Below are 19,323 nucleotides of genomic sequence, written 5' to 3' on the forward strand. Positions count from 1 at the left end.
GTTCTACTCTTAGTGGAAATAATTGCTTGTAAAGCCCGGAGTATGGAGGACGTGAGCCGCCCATCAGGGTTCCATTAGGCTTTGTTTCCTCCAGCTGTGCGGCGAGCTGCTCGTGGTATGCACAGCCATTCTATGTTCTGACCATCTCAAGCCGCTCTGTGCTATGAGGATATGAATCATTCACAGCTCTATCAGTGGGAGGCATTACAAGGAGCTGAAGGAATATATACGGTGAGAGTCGATCATCAAATAGGAAAACAGAGAGGAACATTAGCTGGGTAAACTTTCTGTAAATGTTCAAAGGGAATTTTATCCTCTTAACGTGAAGGTGCCATTTTGAAAGTCTATACAGGCCTTCCTGTTTTTCGAAATCAATACTATACTTGATGATAACATTATAATTGATGATGTTTTCTCTTCGGCCACCTCACCATGAATTGAATGGTTTGCTGTCTTTGTTTGAGAAGTTCCACCGATGGCAGTCAACATTGTTTATCTCTTCTAGTTTTATTTCAATTTCTGGGGGATTTGTGATGGAAGTTCTATAAATAACATCTAATTTTAAAGGGCTATACAGTTCTACATACGGAGAAAGAAATGGGAAGGCGCCAACCTGAGTGTAGTATTAAAAATGCACAATTTATTCCAAAGGATTAAAAACCCTCACAAGAACATGATGTAATAAGAGCTCATTTGGTGCTTTGCAGAGCCCCTCCGGTCCATCTCACGGACATTGCGCTGTGTTCAGGGACGACAGATGTGGTGTGTGTGTGTGTGTGGGCTGTATGGCGTTCTAGAAACCAGGAAGAACCACATGAACTGCAGAAGCAGATGTGTTGTCACTGGAGACGAGGAGACGGGCAGGAAGCACTAGAAGGGATGAAATGACTGGATGAACTGGCTACGTGCTCGGAGCACTAGCTCCTTCTCAAGGCCTGATGCTCTTCTCAAGGCCTGATGCTCTTGAGTACATAACCAGTTCATCCAGTCATTTCATCCCTTCTAGTGCTTCCTGGCCGTCTCCTCGTCTCCAGTGACAACACATCTGCTTCTGTAGTTCATGTGGTTCTTCCTGGTTCTAGGACGCCGTACAGCCCACACACACACACACACACACACACAACATCTGTGGTTCCTAAACACAGCGCAATGTCCGTGAGATGGACCGGAGGGGCTCTGCAAAGCACCAAATGAGCTCTTTTTACATCATGTTCTTGTCCTCTCCTTGTCTCCAGTGACAACACATCCGCTTCTGTGGTTCATTGTGGTTCTTCCTGGTACCTAGGATGCCATACAGCCCACACACATCATCTGTGGTCCCTGAAGGCATCGCAATGTCCATGAGATGAACCGGAGGGGCTCTGCAAAGCACTAGATGAGCTCTTTTTACATCTTACTCGTTCTTGTGAGTGTTTTTTAATCCTTTGGAATAAATTGTGCATTTTAATACTAAACTCAGGTTGGCGCTTCGTGTTTCTCCACTTGCATTTACAGAGTTGGCTTTTCTCTGAGGATGGCTGTCACTATTTGTGTGGTGTTTTTTCTTAATTTGAACTCTTTCCCCCTCCCCTTCATCATTGTTGTGCCACCCCAATGAATTGTATAGAATGTTATCACTTAATGTTTTAATTGATTTATGCACCCATAGGTATCATTGTTGTGTTTGTGAGTTTGTGTGTGTGTGACCTTTTTTTTTCACAATAGAGTACAGTAGTTAAAGCGGAGCTCCACCCTAAAGTGGAACTCCCGCTGATTGGAACCCTCCCCCCTCCGGTGTCACATTTGGACATTTTGGACAATTTCATGCTCCCAACTTTGTGGGAACAGTTTGGGGATGGCCCCTTCCTGTTCCAACATGACTGCGCACAAGTGCACAAAGCAAGGTCCATAAAGACATGGATGAGTGAGTTTGGGGTGGAGGAACTTAACTGACCTGCACAGAGTCCTGACCTCAACCCGATATAACACCTTTGAGTTGAATTGGAGCAGACACTGCGAGCCAGGCCTTCTTATCCAACATCAGCGCCTGACCTCACAAATGCGCTTCTGGAAGAAGGTGGAAAAATGCAAGGTCTCTAACATTCACCAGCTCCATGATGTCGTCATGGAGGAGTTGAAGAGGACTCCAGTGGCAACCTGTGAAGCTCTGGTGAACTCTATGCCCAAGAGGGTTAAATCCGTGCTGGAAAATAATGGTGGCCACACAAAATATTGACACTTTGAACCCAATTTGGACATTTTCACCCGGACATTTTGTTGCCAGCGGTTTAGACATTAATGGCTGTGTGTTATTATTTTGAGGGGACACCAAATTTACAGTTATACAAGCTGTACACTCACTACTTTACATTGCATCAAAGTGTAATTTCTTCAGTTTTGCCACATGAAAAGATATAATAAAATATTTACAAAAATGTGAGGGTGTACTCACTTTTGTGAGATACTGTATGAGTTTTTAAAGCCCACCCCTCCACCGCCACATACTGTATGGGCACATTGCTCTCCCAAGGGGTTAAGTTACATTTTTATCTTTGCAAAAGCAAAGCTTTATTGAACAGTGTCAAACCAAACATCAAGTATGTTGAAAGTTAAAATCATTATACTGTCCAAAAATTACTAATGATGGTTACTTTTGACTTGAATTTGTGGTAATAACAGTAATTTTTGCAGCAAACGGACAAAATGTAATACTTTTCATGTTGAAGGTCAGTTTTGGAAATGAGAACCAGAGGGGGGGGGGGGGCATTTTTTGTTTAAAAAAGAAAACTTCACTAGATGTAATTAATGATCTTTATAGTGAGCAAGTGGGAGCCAAGAGCTACTATTTCAGTGTCGATTTATAGGGTGAACTTGGCAGGAATAAAAGGTTTGGTGGTGTGAAAGGTAAATGCTATATGTACACTGGCAAAATTCAATGTTCATACTTGGTACTACTACTTTATAAATGGAATATAGAGTACATTGACAAAAAATGAAAACTTGCTATTTTTATCTTTTGGCTCATTAAAAATGTGATCTAGACCGCAGTTTATAGTCAAAAGAACAATTCATTTTTGTCTTGTTTGTTTGGATTTCTTAAACGCTAGCTCCATCCAAATGCATTTATTTTAATTTTAAGAACATATTGCCATGTGGAAACGCATGCTGGATGCTTACAGCTCTCTAGAACTCCATTTAAAGGATAAGTTCACCTTTTGTGAACAAATTGAATTAATGCACATCGTTTTTGCAGGTGTAAAAAATTTGCATTTATTAGAATTTTTTTACTAGGACCCGCCTGGAAATCCTTGCACCTGCAATCAGCAGATTCACGGGTGCCATGCAGGACTCCTGCAGACTGTCAGTGTAAGCTGTCTGCTTGTACCTCTAACGAGCAGGCAGTTAAAATCTGAAAGAAAGAGACAATGCACTACCTAGAGCACTTAACAGCGCCTTGGTAGTTCATTGGGAACTACAAACCGACAGCTGCAAAGACCTTTGTGAATTAATGACATGGTCCAGCAGACAATTTTTATAATTGTGACAGTGAGTTTGAGGAGAAGATCCCCAGCTCGCTGTCACTAAAGGCAGCGGATCGGGGAGTGGCTGCAAGAGTAAGAACATGTTGCATGTTCAACCCTAAAAATGGGTTCCCAAAAGTGAACTTCTTTTTTAAGACAGCAGTCCCCAACCTTTTTGGCACCAGGGACTTATTTTATGGCAGCCAATTTACCCAGCATCCGGAGGGTGGGTGAAGAGGTATATTCACAGGGTCTGTCTTCAGCCCCCCCTTCAAACCACAACCCCTTGCTCTCCATCTGCTGTGCGGCCCAACTGTCAACAGACAGTGAACTAGCACTGGTCTGCTGCCTGGGGGTTTGGGACCCCTGCTTTAAGAGCCGTCCCGAGCAGATTTTTAAGTTTTACCCATTTTATTTGCCCATTCCTACTCGCTTGTTTGGTCCTCTCTGTAAGGCTGCATTCACACTTCGGCGTACAAAATCGCGGCGTTTTGTCCCGCGAATTGCGGCGACAAATAGCGGCATTTTGTACCGCAATTTGCGGCGACAAAATGCCGCGATTGTGAATGCAGCCTCACCCCCTCTATGGAGATGGTTCACATCTCCTATGCCGAACGCCGCCTGAAAAAAAGGTCCGGGACTTTTTTTCAGGCGGCAGGCGTACGGCATTCGGCGTTCAGCGTGGAGATGTGAACCATCTCCATAGAGGTGCATGTGTTTTCGTCCCTCTGGCGTCTCGGGGCTGCTGCGGCGTCACACTACAGGCGACAAAATGCCTAGGTGTGAATGGGGGCTAAGAGATTAAAATTTGGACTCTTTTTCTTTGGGAAACCTAACTCCTAATTAAACAAACTGAGTCACTTTTTCATTTAATTTAATTTAGTTTCCTGTCAATTTATATATATTTTTTTTCTCCAAGTGATTTAGAGATTTTAAGTTAACCCGTAACGTCTTCTTTGTACATCAACATGTCTTATGATACATTAGGTAAAAAAACTTTTTTGATTTCTCATTGACACACAAGAGAGGTATTTATTCCTTATGGGTCATTGGGCTGGATTACCCATCGCTCTTGCAAATGTTTATTTCTCAATTTTTTGCACGTCTCTTTTTGCAAACAAATTATTAACGAGCTAAAGGGTTTTGCCTCAGTTTGCATGGTAATGGGAGGAGATTTTAATGTTCCATTAAACCATCTTCAAGACACATATAATGGAAAAGTTTGCCTATCATACAGAACTTTGAAAAAAATGTAAGCCTTTACTGTCATTCATAACATTGGTGGATACCCGGAGAGCGGTAAATCCTTCCTTCTGATAAAGATTATTCTTTCCCAAATGCACAAGAAATGTTCCCATTTTATAGATTGTATCGTTATTTCTCAAAGGGATTTATCCATTCTGAAAGAGGTTCAAATGGGCATTACAACAATCTCCGATAATGCGCTGATTTCATTGTCTCTTGGTTCCCCCAATAACCAACATGGGGTGGAATATGGATAATGAACCCATCATTATTAACTGATCAGACAGGGCTACAACAAATAACTAAGGCCATCAAATCCTACTTTTTTGAAAACTTACCTGATGAACTCTCCCCTTTAATTTGGCCAGCTTGCAAATGTGTAATTAGAGGATAATAATTAGTATGGGAGCTAAAAAGGAGGCCGGAAAAAGGCTTTTAGATTTGACCAACAAAATTACAAATTTGGAGAGTCAATATAAACGTTCTACTGCAATACATACAGCAAATGAACTCTTGGGGAAAAATGAAAACTTTACAATATTTTTATTAAATTTAAAAGTTTAAAAAATCTTCTTTTAAAAAAAATAATAATTTTATTATGAACATAACAGAGGAACATTTCTTACTAGGGAGCTGAAAGGTTCAATATTTGCTTCAAATCTACCTGCCATTAAAGCCAAAAATAAAATGGCTAAGGTTTTTCGTACATATTATTCAAACCTTTATAATTTACCGAAACCTCATAAACCAGCTGACTTGCAGGGAATGAGACCGCAGATTTTACAGGACTACCTGACTAAAAGTGGAATGCCCAAACTCCCGATATCTGACATAGAACACCTAGAGAAACCAATTGCAGAAGATGAACTATATACAACCATCAAGATTCTTAAACCTGGGAAAAGCTCTGGTCCTGATGGTTTTTACAGCTAATTATTCTAAAACATTTGCCAATATTTTAGCTCCACATCTTTTAAAAACTTTGAACAACTTGCATGACTCGCAGGAAATCCCTGAAGATTTTCTGATGGCTTATGTAACCATTTTACCCAAGCCAAAGAAAGATGTATTGGATTGTTCTAATTGTAGACCAATCTCATTATTACATTTTGATCTTAAATTATTGTAAAAAATCCTTTCTCTTCACCGAAGACCCTTGCTACAGAAGATGATTGGACCAGAGCAAGTTGGCTTCATGCCTGGAAGAGAGGCGAGGGATAATGTCACCAAAACCTTGAATCCCATACATAGGGCAAAGATAAATTACATTAAAGGTCTTTCGTTGTCAACCGATGCCAAAAAGGGCTTCAACCCTGTTTCTTGGGATTTTCTAACAGCCACATGCAAACATATAGGCCCAAAATCACATATGATTACATGGATATCTACCTTTTACTGCAATCCTAAGGCTAAATTGAAAATTAATAGTACTCTTTCAGAATCGGTAAATATACAAAACGGGATATGTCAGGGCTGCCCTCTTTCACCATTATTTTTCAGATTGACGTTGGAACCTTTTAGCCATTCTATAAATGCTAATCTGTCTATTCATGGGTTTCCAATAAGAGATAGACAATATAAATCTGCAGCATATGCAGATGATTTGCTGTTCTTCCTCACACAACCTCATATCTCTATGCCAAATTTGATGAAAGCATTTGCACATTAGTTATGTTTCCTACCTCAAAATGTATTCTAAGAAAATTGAGGCATTGAACTTGTCTCTTACCTCTCATACATTTGCCTTAGTTCAGAAAATGTTTTCCTTCTCATAGGTAGACAGGGGGGCTGAAATACTTGGCAGTATAGATTACACCTACCTTAGATGCTTTATATAATACCAATTGTATTTCTTTACTGCGGATTTTAAAGGGGGATTTAAAAAAATGGTCCCAAGTATTTCTCCTGGTTTAGTAGGGCAGCCATAGTCAAAATTACGGTATTTTCAAAAATATTATGTTTTTCAAAACCCTACCAATTTTCTTACCACTGAATCTTTATTGTTCTTGGCAGGTGTTACTTGGGAAATTTCTGTGGGTAGATGAGAGATCCGTATTAATCTCCAACTACTTAAACGACCAAAAAAAATTGGGGGAATAGGTTTCCCAATTTTAAGAATTTATTGTTTTTGGCATCTCACCTCACGAGAATTATTTGGCATTGTGATGCAGATAGTGAAGATTGAGGATTTAGAGAATGACTTGAGTGCTCTACTGGTGAAATTCTCTCCTTGGATACCATATAATTCATGCCCTAATATTCTAAATTACCCACTAATTGGTGCAGCCCTAAAAGTTAATGCTCAGATGTATCCACTTCACCAGGTCCTTTCATACCACTGGGATCTAACCTGGACCTTATACCAGGAATGGCCTCTAAATATAAATTACAAGTAAATGAACACACACCCTTATTGATTACAAATTGTATTCAAAGGACAAAATGACAGCTATGACAGCTGAATTAGGAAAACGGTTATAACAAAATGGATGTACCGTCAGATACACAATTACATTTCCACAAAAACATCCCTTGTTAAGATCTTTACCCCTTTTAAATCTGTTTGCCTTCAAGGAAATTCCATGGAAAAAAACTATCTTGATGGTGTATGCATGGCTAAAAACCTCATACAAGTTCGGTCAGATTTAAAGCACTCTGGGAATCTGCTCTTAATACAACATTTCAAGACGAACAATGGCAGCATTCATGTATCTTTTCACACAAATTCTCTGTTGGCTCCCGCTTTCAGGAACCTTCATATAACTCTTAATAATTTAAAAAAGTGCTTCCCACAGTCCTCTGATATATGTTGGCGTTGTAATCAAGAGATAGGTTCACTGGTACACAGTTGGTGGAAATGTCCTCTAATAACCCCATTTTGGCAGAGAATTTGTGAATTGACAATACGTATTACTGATACTAAAATTAAATTGACAGCAGCCTGTTGCTTACTTCATATTTCTAAGTGCTCTATGAAAACATTTAAACAATTTTTAACAAGATACCTACTGATAACCGCAAAAGTCCTAATACCACAATATTGGAGATTTTCATTCATTCCATCAATTCGATTTGTGATGTTAAACTGAATCACTTATTGTGATTTATTATTTTATATAGACCTCAGGTTTTAATTTTCCTTTCCTTTTCCCGGGTAGACATCATATACTTTGAGTGGAGATACCAGGGTTAAGCCTATAGCTACAGGCATTATCCAGATATCTTTTATTTTTTTCAGCCGGAAATTCCCTACAGTGCAAAAGCCATCTTAGTGGCTGTTTAGCCACTTGATTGCTTTTACAGGTGACAGGATAGGACATCCCCCACACCCTCCCGTCTCTCCCAAAAAAACGGGAGCTGGAGAATGAATCTGCCAGTTGCAGCAGTGTACCATAGAGTACACTTTAAATAGGTTTAGAGTTAAAGAGGAGGTCTTGCGCTAAAATGATTGCTCTCAATCGCACCAATGCCTTACATGTGGTTTGAAAACTGTTTACCAATATGGGAGTGACTTACGTATTTGCTTCTGTGTACGAGCATGGAGGGATGGGGCCCTTTTTTATATTTTTTTTGCTTAATTTTTTTTTATTGAAATTTCTATTTACACTGTCCCTTTTTTTTTATTTATTTTTTTATTACGGTCACAAGGAATGTCAACATCCCTGTGACAGCAATAGGCACATGACAGTTACTCTTTATGGAGGGATTGGGGGTCTATAAGACTCCCATAAGACCCCAACCCCTCCTCTGCAATTGAAAGCATATGGGCGTACATGTACGTCCCCGCCTTTCTGCGGTTCGGGGGTCCGATCGGGACCCCCCCCCCGGTACATTCTGCGGTCGGTAACCCGCGGGTAGCGATCCGGGATGAGGGCGCGGCTATTCGTTTCTAGCCGCCCCCTCGCGATCGCTCCCTGGAGCTTAAAAACCAGGGAGAGAGCCGTATGTAAACACGGCTTCCCCGTGCTTCACTGTGGCGGCTGCATCGATCGAGTGATCCCTTTTTATAGGGAGACTCGATCAATGACATCAGACCTACAGCCACACCCCCCTACAGTTGTAAACACACACTAGGTGAACCCTAACTCCTACAGCGCCCCCTGTGGTTAACTCCCAAACTGCAACTGTCATTTTCACAATAAACAATGCAATTTAAATGCATTTTTTGCTGTGAAAATGACAATGGTCCCAAAAATTTGTCAAAATTGTCCGAAGTGTCCGCCATAATGTCGCAGTCACGGAAAAAATCGCTGATCGCCGCCATTAGTAGTAAAAAATAAAAATAAAACTATCCCCTATTTTGAAAAACGCTATATATTTTGCGCAAACCAATCGATAAACGCTTATTGCGATTTTTTTTTTTTACCAAAAATAGGTAGAAGAATACGTATCGGCCTAAACTGAGAAAAAAACATTTTTTATATATGTTTTTGGGGGATATTTATTATAGCAAAAAGTAAAAAATATTGCATTTTTATCAAAATTGTCGCTCTAGTTTTGGTTATAGCGCAAACAATAAAAACCGCAGAGGTGATCAAATACCACCAAAAGAAAGCTCTATTTGTGGGGAAAAAAGGGCGCCAATTTTGTTTGGGAGCCACGTCGCACGAGCGCGCAATTGTCTGTTAAAGCGACGCAGTGCCGAATCGCAAAACCTGGCCTGGGCATTTAGCTGCCTAAAGGTCCGGGGCTTAAGTGGTTAAAGTTTTAGCATTTTATTTTAGGTATATAGGCCTTACAATCGATGTTCCTGCACTTTCAAGTCCATTACAGCCGCCAGCAAAGACTTTCAAGATGACATCACTGAGCTTTGTAGAAACAACTGCATGTGGCATTCGATGTTGAACTTTCTCCATCTGGAAATTAAAAACTGCTGTTTCTGTAACCTGTTAAAACGTTCTGATTAATGCATCCATCTTCCTGAGCTGCAATATGTAATGTCAGGTTAAGACTAACACTGTAAGCAGATGGTCCAGCTAGGAATATATTTATATCAGTGTTACAATATGCCATCACACTAAAATCACACTTATTTTAGGATGCTGGCAATTACTTCTGAATCCTGGCGTAATGCATTCCGGTGATGCTGTCAGCAAAACATCTCCTCAAATTGGAGCTGAGTGAAAGGCTTTTTATAAGAGATGACATTCTAGCACCAGTTCCGAACAGCTATCCTATTTTTTTTTTATTTTTTTTTTAATGCTGCTGCTATTTCAGAACTGAGGTGCTGTAATTACCAAACACATTTTTAAGTGTGTAATGTAACTTTCGAAGACGAAGTAGAAAGAGACTGATGGTGAAACATTCCTTTTTTATTTTTTATTTATTACATTTTTTTTGTTTCTTGTTGGAGACAAAGGGCCAGATCCACATAAGGGATACGCCAGCGTATCTACTCATACGCCGTCGTATCCCTGTTTCTATCTATGCGACTGATTCACAGAATCAGTTACGCATAGATATTCCTAAGATCCGGCAGGTGTAATTGTTTTACACTGCCGGATCTTAGGATGCAGTACCGCGGCCGCCGCTAGGGGGGAATTCGCGTCGTAATCCAGCGTCGGGTATGCAAATGAGGAGTTACGTCGATCCTCAAAGCTTTTTCGCGTTCGCTACGTCGCCGCTACGTTAGTTTCCCGTCGCTTAGTTACACTTTTGTGAGGCAGCCCTACTTTTACACATCAGGCGTACTGCTGTGTAAAGTATGGCCGTCCTTCCCGCGTCGAATTTGTAAATTTTACGTCGTTTGCGTAAGCCGCACGGGAATCCGGAAATACGCTACACGCCGTTCAAAAAATTACGTCACGTCGCGCAATGCACGTCGGGGAAAAAAGCGTCGGGATCATGCGCAGTACGTCCGGGGCGGGAGCGCGCCTAATTTAAATGGGACTCACCCCATTTGAATTGGCCCGCCTTGCGCCGGACGGATTTGAGTTACACCGCCGCAAATTTTCAGGTAAGTGTTTTGTGGATCGGTACCTAACTTAGGAAATTTGCGGCAGTGTAACTTAAATCTAAAAAGTTACGTTGCGCTACCGGGCTGTGGATCTGGCCCAAAATTTGTAGAGATTACAGAGAGAGATCACATACATAATTTATAGTTATATTGTCTAGTGGTTAATATTGTGCAAGTTTTTATAGTATTGAGTGTGTGATGTATTGTGATTTGAAGGTAAAAAAAAAAAAACTTGAGAAGCTTGTAAATTTTTCTTGTATTTAATGTTTGTATACATGGGCCCGGATTCACAAAGGAGTTACGACGGCGTATCTCCAGATACGCAGTCGTAACTCCGAATGCGGGCCGTCGCAACTCGGCGCCTGATTCATAGAATCAGATACGCCTCACAGTTGCCTAGATACGAGCGGCGTAAGTCTCCTACGCCGTCATATCTTAGGGTGCATATTTACGCTGGCCGCTAGGTGGCGCTTCCGTAGATTTCCGCGTAGAATATGCAAATTGGTTAGATACGCCGATTCACGAATGTACGTGCGCCCGGCGTATTAAGATACGTCGTTTACGTAAGACATACGCCGGCGTAAAGTTACCCCTCATAAAGCAGGGATAAGTCATGTTAGGTATGGACGTCGGAAACGAACGAACAGTGTCGTATTTTACGTCGTTTGCACAAGTCGTCCGTGAATGGGGCTGGGCGTAGGTTACGTTCACGTCGACTTAAGCATTGAGCGGGCGCAATTTACTTTGAAAATTTGACGTCATAATATGCATGCGCCGTTTGTAAAAAGCGTCATTTACGTGGGGTCATGATTAGTTTACATAAAACACGCCCACCTCTTCCTTATTTGATTTAGACGCGTTTACGCCGGCACATTTACGCTACGCCACCGTAACTTAGGACGCAAGTGCTTTGTGAATACTGCACTTGCCTCTCTAAGTTGCGGCGGCGTAGCGTAAATACGATACGATACGCCCGCTTAAAGTTACGCCACCCTACGTGAATCTGGGCCACGGTGTAGACTGCCTTTGTATAACTGAATAAGGCAGAGGATCCTGTTTCTGATAGGATAGGGCATAGATGTGCGCAAATAAAACCAGAAATTATGCAGCGCTATTATTTATCATAAAACAAATTGATCCATAAAACGGTGAAGAATGATATCAAAAGAATGTGTCAAAAAAATATCCCAAAAATAGTTCATAAAACCATGAAAAAATAAAAATTCTGAAGGTATTCGTGATTCCACCACGTGATCCGCCACCGATGTAAGCTGGACTGTTACCAGAGTTGCAGGACTCTATTACAGAGTCAAATGTGCTCAATATATATCATTAATCTTACATCACATATCCTTCAGGAACATAACGCTTCCAGTGCTTCAAGTGTGTCTCAGTCGATGTAGAGAAGTGGGTGTACATTGTGGTTATAAAATGAAGGAAACCTCCACATGGTGTAAAACCGTAAACACTCTTTAATGAGGCAAAAGATTAAGCATTCTCATAAGATAAAACAAAGCGTAAAATCAATCCAGGACAAATAGACCATGCATGGAAGTAGATTTGTGTACACAGCAAGAACGGCGTGGCAACGGCACGTACGTAGGCTCCGCCCTACATGTTTTGTCACAACTGACGTCATCATGGGCATGTACATGACGCTGATGCCACGCTATATTTATATCTATCCAGCAGGGGTAGACTCCAATTTCGTAGGCAATTAGTCAATCCCTGATGTGTAAAAATAAAAGTGGCTGCTGCAGGAACCATAGGTGTGCACAGCCTATTGCACTAGAGTGTGCACCCTAAAGCTCAAACATGCATGCTTTTTTGCGCATGTATGTATTATATATGTGTGTGGTAAAAGTATATGTTGCACCCCAGTAGTATTGCATGCAGCACCCCTATTATTATAATGTATGCACCCCCTGAACCCTGAGAGAAATATTTATTCAGTATCTCACAAAAGTGAGTACACCCCTCATATTTTTGTAAATATTTTATTATATCTTTTCATGTGACAACACTGAAGAAATTACACTTTGCTACAATGTAAAGTAGGGAGTGTACAGCTTGTGTAAATTTACTGTCCCTCAAAAAACCTCAACACACAGTATATTTATTATGTCTCCCCTAAAGTTATATGTGTAAACCCCCATAATAATCTCTAAGAAAGGTGGGTGAATGGCAAATGTATGCTTGTGCCACATCCAGTATATATGGGCTTTTAAGGCACGAATAGTATTCCAAAATATACAGGATATTGAGAGTAAAAATATAGTTTTATTCGCAATTGTACATATTTATAAAAAAAAAAAAAATATTGAATTAAAATACACAGATTCCAATGATTGCTACCATATAAGTAAATACATGAGGAACCTTCTTTACACCCGATGTGTTTCGGGATAACCTTCTTCAGGGGTGTGTAGAGAAGGACAAGTAGTTCATGTATTATAAAGGATGATGAATATTTCATTGGATACGATTTTTTTAAATAATTACATGTAAATGTAAACAGCACGCTGGGTTCAATCAATGAGGTTTCCAGTCAAACAAGAAATGGGTATAGGTTATACAATTAATGCAGGTTTGAGACGGACATTTATAAGGAACAGGTGTTCATCCCGTTAGGGAGAAATTATTCCAAAGATCGAGAAGCCGGTGGATCAGCCAGAAGAGATATACTGGGACTGGGATGGAGGTCCCTGATTATATGAGATTCGCAACAGACCTAATAATGTCTGCTGTCAAACAGTACACTGTATTATTGACAGGTGTCCGATCTGTCTGCTGCAATCCTGAAAAAAATCTCAGATTTCTGTCATTACTAGTAAGAAAAAAAATTATAATAAAAATGACATAACTCTATCCCTTATTTTGTAGACGCTATAACTTTTGTGGAAACCAATTAATATACGTTTTTATTGCATTTTTTTTTTTTACCAAAAATATGTAGACGTATGTGTGTATATATATATATATATATATATATATATATATATATATATATATATATATATATATATATATATATATATATATATATATATAATCGGCCTAAACCTGAGGAAGAAATATTTTTTTTCTTTATATATTTTTTGGGGATATTTATTATAGCAAAAAGTAAAAAACATGCTTCTTTTTTTTTTAATTGGTCGTCTTTTTTTGTTTATAGCGCAAAAACAAAAAACACAGAGGTGATCACATACCACCAAAAGAAAGCTCTATTTGTGGGAAAAATTATTACATCAATTTGGTTTGGGTACAACGTCGCACGACTGCGCTATTGTCAGTTAAAGCGACGCAGTGCCGAATAGCAAAAAATGGCTTGGTTATTAAGGGGGTAAATCGTTCCGGGGCTGAAGTGGTTAACATCATTTGTCACCCCACAAAGTTACCCAAGGCTGTACTTGGGGGGGGGGGGGGACATGTACATATTAAACACTTGGATATGCTTACAAAACCGCATAATTGCAATCACTGGCTTATTGTAACTACAGGAACAAACATTTTTAATGAACTTCCCAGTGTCGAAGAAGGGTGTAATAAAGAATGGCATCAAGTCGCAGGCTCCAACAATTTAATATATATGATAATATACACAAACCTGTTAGAGTAAGTAAAACACAGTTAATTATATCATAGCGCCCTAAGGGCAAAAAGCAAAATTAGTACAAAATTACAGGATGAAAAATTCATGCTGTAATTTTATAGAAAACAAAATTGGGAAATCAGAAACTCGCTCTCGCTAAATCTTTTATTATGTTGGAAGAGGTGTTGGTATTAATGAAGGAATTCATATTGCCACAAAGATTCTTTCAATTTCCTTTCAATCTCTGTTCGCCCTTTAATTTGTGAAGAGGAAATAAAGTTTTAATGTGTTAAAGTTCATGAGAATAAATAAACATTGCTGATTTATTAAAAAATATATTATTAGCTGATGTTTTGTGAACACTCATCTCTATCAAGTGCATTCTGAATTTTAATGTGCATTAAACCATAAACTTCATACAGTATATGGAAATTTTCTACAAATGTGCCTTACGGCAAAGCGCTGTGTAAAAGGAAACTTTAACCACTTGCCGACCCTAAATGTAAATTAATTTGGCATTAAATTCAGTTATTATGACAGCAGCTACCTGCCATTACCCAGCTATTTTTTTTCAGTCTGGCGGTCGGCATTCATATAAAAGTGGTCTCGGTGGCGGATTTGCCGCAAGATCACTTTTATAGGCAGCGAGAGAGGTGCCCCCGTCCTGCCGCTTCCCAGTTGTCTCCGAGCTTACTGGAGTCATCGGTAAGCCAGGAGCCGATCCCGCAGATGTCTGGGCTGGAAGCCTAGTGAGGGCAAGATGTCGCCCACTTGGCTCTATGCCCTTGGAGGACCGAAACAACGTCTGATGTCACTTCCTCATCTCGTGCTTAAAGGAATTTTTTTTCTTCTTAACCTATTAAGGACCAGCTGCTGCAGTTGTACCCCATCCTCCAGGTCGTTATAAATGACCTGGAGGATGGGGTAAACCGTTCAATCTCTGTATTTGCGGACAATACTAAGCTAAGCAGGGCAATAACTTCTCCGCAGGATGTGGAAACCTGGCAAGAAGATCCAAACAAACTAATAGGGTGGGCAACTACATCACAAATGAGGTTTAATGTAGAAAAATATAAAACAATGCATTTGGGTGGCAAAAATATGAATGCAATCTATACACTGGGGGAGAACCTCTGGGGGGAATCTAGGATGGAAAAGGACCTAGGGGTCCTAGTAGATGACAGGCTGAGCAATGGCATGCAATGCCAAGCTGCTGCTAACAAAGCAAACAGAATATTGGCATGCATTAAAAAGGGGATTAACTCCAGAAATAAAATAATTCTCCTGCTTTACAAGACTCTGGTCCGGCTGCACCTGAAGTATGCTGTCCAGTTCTGGGCACCAGTCCTCAGGAAGGATGTACTGAAAATGTAACGAGTACAAAGTCTGGAGGATATTCGTTATGAGGAAAGGTTGCGACCACTCAACTTATTATTTCTGGAGAAGAGATGCTTGAGAACGGATATGATTTCAATTTACGAATACCGTACTGGTGAACTCACAATAGGGATAAAACTTGTTCACGGAAGGGAGTTTAACAAGACACGTGGCCACTCTTTAAAATTTAGAAAACTTTAAACTACGTAGAGGGTTTTTTACTGTAAGAGCGGCATGGATGTGGAATTCCCTTCCACAGGTGGTCTCAGCGTGGGAGCATCGATAGTTTCAAGAAACTATTAGATAAGCACCTGAACGACCACAATGTACAGGGATATACAAGGCAATACGGACATATAATCACACACATAGGTTGGACTTCATGTACTTGTGTCTTTTTTCAACCTCATGTACTATGCAACTATATGTAACTATGTAAGTCAGGCCCACAATCTGAGCGAGAGCAACAATTCTCTTGCAAGACCTTCTCTGTGACTCTAAACTGGTAACCTGTAAAAATAAATTAAAACTCGCCTAAGGAGATTTTTAAGTACGTGTATCATAGTTTGTTGCCATTCCACAAGCGTGCGCAATTTTAAAGCATGACATGTATCTATTTACTCTGTGTAACATCATCTTTCACATCATACAAAAAAATGGGGTAACTTTACTGTCTTGTTTTTTTTCATTAAAGTGTAAATACAGTGTTACAGAACATATTGCAATGACCTCCATTTTATTCACTAGGGTCTCCCCTAGTATGTTGATAGGCGCTTTAGTGTGTGTTGAAGTTGAAGCAAGTGTAAATGAGCCCTTAGAGCTAGTTCACACTGGTGCGATGCCAAACGTTACTTGTGATGCACACCACATTGCTGTGCAGATCACATGCGATGTCTGTGTGATGCATATTCAGCCATACAAACTGGCAGAATTTGCATCGCATTTGGATCAAACTCGTGCAGGACCCTTTTTTTTTTCAGCACCAGAATCTGATCCCATGGGTGTTCACATCCATGGCATCTGATTCCTGCCTGAATTCACAGTTCGCGCTGCAATCTGTGAACCGATCTGGGGGTGTCGTTAAGTTTGTATTGACACCCTCAGCGGTTCGCAGAGGGCAGTGTGAATACATTTTTTAAAGTTTTAAAAAATTCAGAGAAGCCAAATTCATTGGCCTTCTCATGGAACTTTTGATAATTGTGAAGCCTTTGAACACACTCTTTCTTCTACAATCTACCTATCAAGTTCCAAATGTGCATTCGGAGAATGATACTGGCAGTTATAGGGATTTAGCCAGCCATGCCATTCAATCTTTCTCTTAACCTAGTTAAATGTACAGTTTTTCACGTTTGACTTTAACGTTCTGAACGCTAGAACACCAATAAAAGCCTAAATTATTCAGACATTTGTCTTCTTTATTGATGTTTTACAATACTGTTGGTAAAACTCTGTAGCTTAGCTATAATGTGTACTAGTTTAATGTGAGCCAGTGTAATACTGGCTCCTGAAGAGTTTAACAATTTTGTTGAGATGATGGCACATTTGTATCTATTTATACCTTGATTGATCTTCAACTCTATTCCCTTTGTTCAGGTTAAGCACCTTGGATCCTTGGCCCAGGTTGTATACAACACTTTGGCTTCTCTTCAAGGTATGATTAAACTTATCTTCTTCCCTATACTTTGTCTGAACTCGTGACGTTTAATTAATTGCCCACTGAGGTTTTGGCATTTAACAGATGAATGGCAAATGAATGGTCTTATAGATACACGCCTACTGTATGTGATAGACCAACACGAAGTGGCACATAATTAAGCGGAAGGAAAATTTTACATCTGAAAAGTGTGGTGTGCATTTGTATTCAGCCCCTTTAACTTGGTATCACCAACTAAAATCTAGTGGAACCAATTGCCTTCAGAAGTCACCTAATTAGTAAATGGTCCACCTGTGTGTAATTTCATCTCGGTATAAATACATCTGTTCTGTGAAGCCCTCAGAGGTTTGTTAGAGAATCTTAGTGAACAAACTGCATCATGAAGGCCAAGGAACACACTAGACAAGTCAGAGATAAAGTTGTGGAGAAGTTTAAAGCAGGGTTAGGTTATAAAAAAATATCCCAAGCTTTGAACATCTCGTAGAGCTCTGTTCAATCCATCATCCGAAAATGGAAAGAGTATGGCACAACTGCAAACCTACCAAGACATGACCGTCCACCTAAACTGACAGGCTGGGCAAGGAGAGCAATTCTTTAGAGAAACAGCCAAGAGGCCCATGGTAACTCTGGAGAAGCTGCAGAGATCCACAGCTCAGGTGGGATAATCTATCCACAGGACAACTATTAGTCATGTACTCCACAAATCTGGCCTGTATGAAAGAGTGGCAAGAAGAAAGTCATTGTTGAAAGAAAGCCATAATAAGTATCGTTTGCAGTTTGCAAGAAGCCATGTGGGGGACATAGAAAACATGTGGAAGAAGGTGCTCTGGTCAGATGAGACCAAAATTTTACTTTTTGGCCTAAAAGCAAAATGCTACGTGTGGAGCAAAACGAACACTGAACACACCGTCCCCACTGTGAAACATGGTAGTGGCAGCATTATGTTGTGGGGCTGCTTTTCTTCAACAACTTTCAGCAGGACAACGACCCTAAACATACAGCCAGAGCTGCAATGGCATGGTTTCGATTAAAGCATATTCATGTGTTAGACAGTCCAGACCTAAATCCAATTTAGAATCTGTGGCAAGACTTGAAAATTTCTGTTCGGACGCTCTTTATCCAATCTGACAGAGATTGAGTTATTTTGCAAAGAAGAATGGGCAAACATTTCACTCTCTAGATCTACAAAGCTGGTGGAGACATCCCCCAAAAAGACTTTCAGCTGTAATTGCAGAGAAAGGAGGTTCTACAAAGTATTGACTTAGGGGGGCGCCATACAAATATACCCCACAATTTTCACATATTTATTTGTAAAAAAAATTGAAAACCATTTATCACTTTACTTCCACTTTACTGTTATGTGCCACTTTGTGTTGGTCTATCACATAAAATCCCAATAAAATACATTTTAAGTTTTTTGTTGTAACATGACAAAATGTGGAACATTTCACAGGGTAAGAATATTTTTTCAAGGCACTGTATATGAACATTGAAAAAGTTACTGATCACAAATGAAAAATATAGGCTTTGCTCTTGACAGTTTTCTGTACACCCCAAATAAAAATGCTGCAGTGTCCTTTTAAAACATCAGTAGCACCACCTGAGAAAATTACTAATTGGTTAACAGGATAGTAATGTTATAACTACTTTGCCTATCAAAATATTTTTTTTTACGGACATATTATTCGTTTATTTAGTAAACTGATTTACGTTTTTATTATAAGTTGTGAAATGGACAACAATGTTTTAAAAATTTGCATTTACTCTTTTTTCACTTAAATTTATTGTTTTACTCTTTGTATTCCACATGAAGGTTGCTGCTATACAAGACAAAATAACGGCAGACCTGATTGGTTAGTTTTGCAAACCAACCCATTTTATTGCTGCGTTTGGCTGTTTGTAGTTTTTCAGCAAAAACAGAGAGATCTTGGAGCTCGGAGCCCACAGCAGCAGGCTCCTAGTCATAGGTGTGCGCAGCCTATTACATTAGGGTGTGCAC

At 39.8% G+C, this 19,323-nt stretch overlaps 1 long non-coding RNA gene across 1 annotated transcript in view; it reads left to right on the forward strand.

The window, feature by feature from the left end:
• The window catches only part of LOC120920606, a 195,494-nt gene that overhangs the window by 41,401 nt on the left and 134,770 nt on the right, over window positions 1–19,323 (forward strand). Inside the window, exons 2-3 of the long non-coding RNA XR_005744747.1 lie at window positions 14–231; window positions 17,264–17,321. This is a non-coding gene — a long non-coding RNA (uncharacterized LOC120920606). The remainder of the gene's footprint in view (window positions 1–13; window positions 232–17,263; window positions 17,322–19,323) is intronic.

The sequence above is a fragment of the Rana temporaria genome, chromosome 13 (genome assembly GCF_905171775.1).
Source record: "Rana temporaria chromosome 13, aRanTem1.1, whole genome shotgun sequence".
Taxonomy (NCBI): Eukaryota; Metazoa; Chordata; class Amphibia; order Anura; family Ranidae; genus Rana; species Rana temporaria.